The sequence below is a fragment of the Pinus tabuliformis genome, chromosome 2_2 (assembly GCF_031772625.1).
Source record: "Pinus tabuliformis cultivar Carrire ecotype Pingquan chromosome 2_2, CPIR1, whole genome shotgun sequence".
NCBI lineage: Eukaryota > Viridiplantae > Streptophyta > Pinopsida > Pinales > Pinaceae > Pinus > Pinus tabuliformis.
The window spans coordinates 229,963,558-229,969,976 of record NC_142300.1 but is presented as its reverse complement, the minus strand read 5'-3'; the positions used below and the strand labels follow the sequence as shown (position 1 = coordinate 229,969,976).

At 34.0% G+C, this 6,419-nt stretch overlaps 1 pseudogene; it reads left to right on the top strand.

Annotated features, from left to right (window-relative positions):
* Positions 1-2,755: 2,755 nt before the first annotated feature.
* LOC149192156 (protein PIN-LIKES 6 pseudogene) lies at positions 2,756-3,277 on the top strand (annotated as a pseudogene).
* Positions 3,278-6,419: the final 3,142 nt, after the last annotated feature.

Sequence of the window (6,419 nt, the reverse complement as noted above, 5' to 3'; positions counted from 1 at the left end):
TGGTCATCTATAGGTCTTTGGGCACTCAGCACTGGTTGTTAATTGGATGAATGCACAAGGTCAGATGCAGGATACTTCCTTATCTCCCTTAGCTACTCAGATGAAAGACCTCTCTAGGCAGTTCGAAATGATTGGAACCTCTCATGTGTTTAGAGAACTTAATAGGACAACATATACTCTCTCAAAAGAAGGACTGCAGTTATAGGAGAACTAAGTTCTGGAGAAGGAATTCATTAGCGATAATTTATTTATTTAAGAGAAAAGCATAATAGCTTCCATAACGTGGAGACCTTCCTTCAAAGCATTCATATCAAACTACAATTGTTTAACATTTCTAATTTGCAGTAAGAAAAGAAAGGTAATTTTATTGATTTCCAACAAATGAAAAAAAAATATGCCAATGGGACTAGAATGTACAATCAATGATTACCAATTTGTAGGGGTGTCATGGGCTACCTTGAAAGAATAAATAGAAACTTGTTTAGTTTTGTTAGAGTGCACTTCTGCCAAATTTTTAATTCTAAATTTGGTTTCTCTTTATAGACAACTTCCACCCAAGTCTCCTTGAGATCCCACTTTTACCAATAAATGATACCCACATTTAGTGCAAAAACCACTAGTGGAGTTTTAAGGCCTCCTAGTCATTAGGGAAGTTGATTATTAGGATTACTTGTGACATCCTATGTATTTTTCAAATGCCAATACACCATATATAATTCTTATGTATTTTCGAAACTCCAATATAAAATCAATATTATTAGGAGTCATCAAGGCCAACAAATATATCTTCAACCATATACATAGTGAAGACATACTTGTTTAATAGTGATGAGATGATATAACATAATATGCTTTGGTATAAGTATTTGTAGCTACAAGTGTCTATATGCTGGAAGAAATAGGCCTATAATGTAGTAGTTGAAAATACCACTGGAAAATGTGCCTAGACTAGTTATACTATAATTCAATCTATTGGGAAAGGGATATTTATTTCATAATTTCCCGAAAACAATAAAGTTGTTTCATGATTATCCCTAAGGTTGCAATGAAACCTTGAAACGACATGTGACATGGTAAAAAAAATCCCTAAAGTAATTGGAAATAATTGTGGCCAAGGTCAATCTCTAAGTTCTCTCTGCATAGAACAATTTTTTTAAATAATTGAATAATTTTGTCTAACAATAGTAATATATCCTCTGTACCAAATACATTATTTATCCCTAATGGCTTTCCTATTGAAAGGTATTATGGGGCTATCTGTCCCACAATACCAAAAACAACAATAGTGACATGTGAATCCCTTGGGTCTAAAATATTTTCCAATCCAAAATCTCCCACGATGGCTTCAAAATATTCATGCAGTAAAATGTTTGTTGCTTTAACATCACAATGAATTATCTTGGGGTCACATTGATCATTCACATATAAATAATAAATTTTCCCTTGCTTCTCCAAGTGCTATCTATTTGGGAGTATACTAATCTAGAGCTGGTTTCCCCACCAATATGATTGCTTAGATGATAGGTCGCACTTGTAATTCATCTCTACTCTATTAAGGAAAATCATATAATTCCAAAATAGAATGAAATAACCACAATCTTATTATCCTTGGTTCATAAATATCATAATGCTATTTTACTCCTTGTACCTTTGTTTAGTATGTCCATCATCAAGTGACCTTATATACTACCTTAAGACCTATAGTAGTAAGCTTTAGTATAGGGTAGCAATGCTCTTGCATGCATCAAAGTTCCCTGAATTGATATGAGTTCTCTTAGCTGATATTTCCTTTGCTTCTATATTCAATGCATTTATGAGTGCAACACCTTTGCTCACTACTCTCTAGCTAGAAAGTGAGGGTGTATTTTTTGTTAGCTAGGGAATGCCAAGACAGATGTTAGTAGTGGGAATACATGATTTGCTCAAATTTCACATCCAATTTTTACCTATCACATCTAGTGTCAAGCTGTCTATATATCACCATTGTTTAAAAAGATGAAAAATGTTAAAAGTTGGCTTGAACATTGGATGAATTATGCAACAATGTGAATTGTACATTTGGGCAAAGATAAATTCTACAATCAAACTCTTTGCGAAGAGAAGCTATGATTTTACCATATAATCAACCATTTCATCCATGTCAATTTGATACATGTGCAGTCACATGAAACTCAGGAGGCATTGAAAAATGAGTTTGGTTGAGAAATATATGACCATGATGTATTTGTTAGAGACAATGAAGCTCCAATGAATGATAAATATTCCAATTACATAGGCATGAAGAGAAAATTTCATTTTATAATAAGAAGAGAGCTTGGGATAGATCCTGTACAAATTACAAAGTGATACATTTTTACATCCTTCAAAATAGATGTTCTTGTGGTCTTGCCTCTTCCTTGAGTCATTACCTAGATATACATCTGAAGTAGGATGGCCTCATCTGTCTTGAATGTGAAGAATTATTTGAAGTTTATTATCCTCTTTTAATGTTTCCCAAGATTATATCATATATATCCACTTATGTTGGGGGGTGGTAAAGAAAACTGGAGTACTTTTGGGAACAATGGGAATGTGCCTCTCATATTGATTGGTGTAGCATGTGGAGATAAAAACAATCCTTTTGGTGATTCTGTGATATGAAATAAAATTGGAAATGTGTATATATCATTTGGTGATTATGTACACCTATTTATTCCATCTTCTTGCACCTCCTCCAACAAGCAGCGTGAAGGGAAGACTTGAATTCGAAGCTGACATGGATAAAATAGATATAGACACCACTGAATCTATGAGGATCCCCTTGTTGACCGCTAAATAAGGAATTATTGAAAATAAGCTAAAACCATTGTATTGATGCTCGAGGGAAATGCAGGCCATTTCTCAAGTATATTTTCTTTGGAAATGCTTGAAAATAAAACAACTACTTCAACCACTGATAATAGCTTTAGTCCTTGCATTGGTCATTGAAATTATTCCATTTTTGAAGAAATTAATCTTGATAAATGATGCTCCTATTTTATTTGTTACTGACAACTGCATCATCCTTAAGGGTGCTATGGTTCCATGCATAATGTTGGCTCTAGGTGGCAACCTCACTAGAGGTTCATGTAATTCAAAGCTTGGGCCACAAACAACTATAGCCATTATAATTGCTTGATTATTCTTAGTGCCTCTAGTTGGTCTTGGAATCATCACTTCAGAATATAAATTAGACTGCCTAGTTGTTGGTGAAAAAATGTTCTGATTCATTCTGATACTCTGGAACATAATGCCCTAATCATTTCAATCTTTCTTCTAAAAGACAACATGTGACAACATTGAGTTTTCATTATTAGTGATGATAACATATTTTGATGGTTTTTTATATATTGTGAGTGAATTGATCTGCAAGAAGTTATAAATCCATCACTTACAAAAATATACACCATTGAATTGGGCAATAGAGTATGGGAGCCTTTGATTATATATAGACTTAGTTTAGACTTAACACAATGATTGGATTGACATTGAATCACATCAATCATAACTACAAGAGTAAAGGCTACTTGCACCCATTCCAGGATTGTATGCTACACTAATTCAATCAAAGTTATATCACATCCACTCAAATGAAGCAGATCACATCAATTCAACCGAGCATTGTTTGGATTTCCACGAAACAGACCTAAGGCTACAATGAGTATACTTCATCTCCTCAAGTGAAGTAACTTGCAAATATGTCCACAAAGGATTGTATCCATTTCTAATAAAAGTTACTTGCAACAATTGCCAACAATATTTTCTATCGCAAGTTAAAGCTAAAGAAATATCAGTCCTCCAGTGAAAATTGGAAGCCCTAGTCAGAGGGCTGAATACCTACGCAAATTTGGTGTGGCAACATATCTGCAGGAAAATAAATATCAACATCATCATTTATACATACAGACAACATAAGAGGAAGTATTGAAATGACACTCCTCCAGTTCAAGGTGGTTGTGACATTTTGGGCAAATTATTGACGATAATACCTTGTTCACAATCAAGTTGTGAATAAGTCATGACCATGGCTAGTATGGTGCCATTTGTATCTCTCTGTTGATCTACCAAGGGTATGATTCAATAGCCCAAACAGGCTAAGTTAGTTTCCTAAGGAATCAAGTCCTAGAGCTGCATGTGGAGGATTCATTCCAAAAAAAAGGATGCAGCCACAAATTTAATGACAATTGAGCACTTGGATATTTAGATCATGCTTAAGCATGAATGATCATGAAAAACATTAATTTGGAAGCACTATTCATGTGTATATCAAACACATATATGTCATCAGTAATCCATGATACCTCTTGCTAGATATGATCCAGTAATTTGAAATAGAAGCATGACAGAGATGTGCCCTGCTCCCTTCTTCTAAAGAATATTTTAAATCATGTCAATGTCAAGCATTTGTTTGATTCCTTCAGTCATTTTCTTTAAAGGAATGAAATTTTAAAACTTTTTTAAATCTCTTCATTCTCACTTAAAGTTTGATTTGCCTACATTGTCAGGTCTAGTGCTTTGATATTCTGGATTGAATGACTGGTTATATCTACAGTCATGTGTTTCTTTCACCCGACCTATTTAAGTTGAAGAAGCAAAAAGGAATCAGAATTAAGATCTTATTATTTTCATAGTAGTCATGTTTTCAATCAGTCTCTCTATACAATAGCTTTATTGTCATACAATCTTAAAGGTTTCATTACTATTACCCCTCAGTAGTTGCTCAGTTTTTCCACTATACATCTTGTGAAAAATTCCTAATGATAAATCCTCCTGTGAACCTATTCAATATAGAAGTGTAGTGAGGAACTTCAAAAGATCATTCACCACAGCATTAGCTAGCATGATATTATCATTGTCTTAAATGAATGGTTTTTTATCTAGAGGCTCTACTAAGAGTGTGTAGGAGGAGTGGAAAAGCATCAACTATGGTCATGGTGGTAGCATCTGCTGTAGTGAATTGTATCACTAATTACATGAGCAGTAATGATGTATGGAATCAGCCATTTATATCTACATCTAGCAGCTGGAATAATGAAAGTATGTGCACACCTTATGATTGATACCCTTGGATATCTATGCATGGCACTTTGGAGCAGTTTCTTGTATCAACCCTTATAAGCTTGAAATCAGAGGTGAATTGTAGAAAATGCATACAAGATCCTATGCATCGACAAGCACAATGAGCAAAGGAAATTTTGAGGATCCTGATTAGGCCGTTGGGCTCTTTAATGCATTGAGCCTAAAGACTGTATGTTGAATATGAATGCCTGAATATGGAAGATCCCTCCTCATCATGGAAGGGATAACTTAATGCATTGGTCATAACCATATAGCAAAGGAAGATAATGCAACTTTTTAAGGGACAATATCATGATGACCTGTGAAAAGTCTTTCACATAATAAGCTCATGAAACAAGGCTTCAGAGGGAGCCATAAAATCCCTGACAGTATGACTCAATGATTTGATGTTTATTGATAAAGGCAGTCTTGGAAGATGATTATGATTGATGATGGCTTGATGATAATCCTAATTCTCTGAACATCTGCTAGTGGAAATAATGAACTTGATCTGAAAGTGGCACACAAAGAACTACTCTGCTCACTGTTATTTGGTCTCTTTATGTTGTTGAAGTCATCTAAAGATAAGTTGATGTGACATTATGCTCAATGCCTCATTTAATACTCATATTTAAAAGTTGGCATTGTGTTCACTGTTGGAATTCTGCATATGAATACATTGTGCCATCTCTGATGATATCTATGCTCTAAAAGAAATTCATATCCTCACATAATACCTTATTCTTCATATTTATTAGCACTGTTAATGAAGGTATGATTGTCTGCAAAGGTTAGTGATTTTGTATATGTCTTGACTGAACAATTTCTGGGCAGCATTTCTGTACTGAATACAACTTAAATATTTCCTTTAATGAAACAATGTGATGAATATTTGAACGATATGATATCATGATGGGACGTTACATTTGGTTACAAGTCTGTCCCGAGGGTCTAACTTTGGTAAAATTGTAAAATTAATGATCTACTTCCTGATCTGGATGCGTCATCTTTAATACATGACTATAAATACAGATGTTTTGGACATACCATAATCATAACTAAACAAACATTGTATTCTCTGATGTGTAAATTTTGAATTTGTGCCAGCACTTTGGATATTTCATTCACATGAGAACTTCATATCTATGATTGGCTAGAATTTTGTGGATAGTAGTTTAACATAAGCTTGGATCCTTTGTGAACCTTAACTTGAATGGCATCTAGATGATATATATGTTAACTGTGGTATTTTCATGACATCTCTAAGAATTACAAATACCTAAGTTCATGATCTAAATAATGCACTAGATGTTACATTTTCACCTTATTTGATAACACTCTAG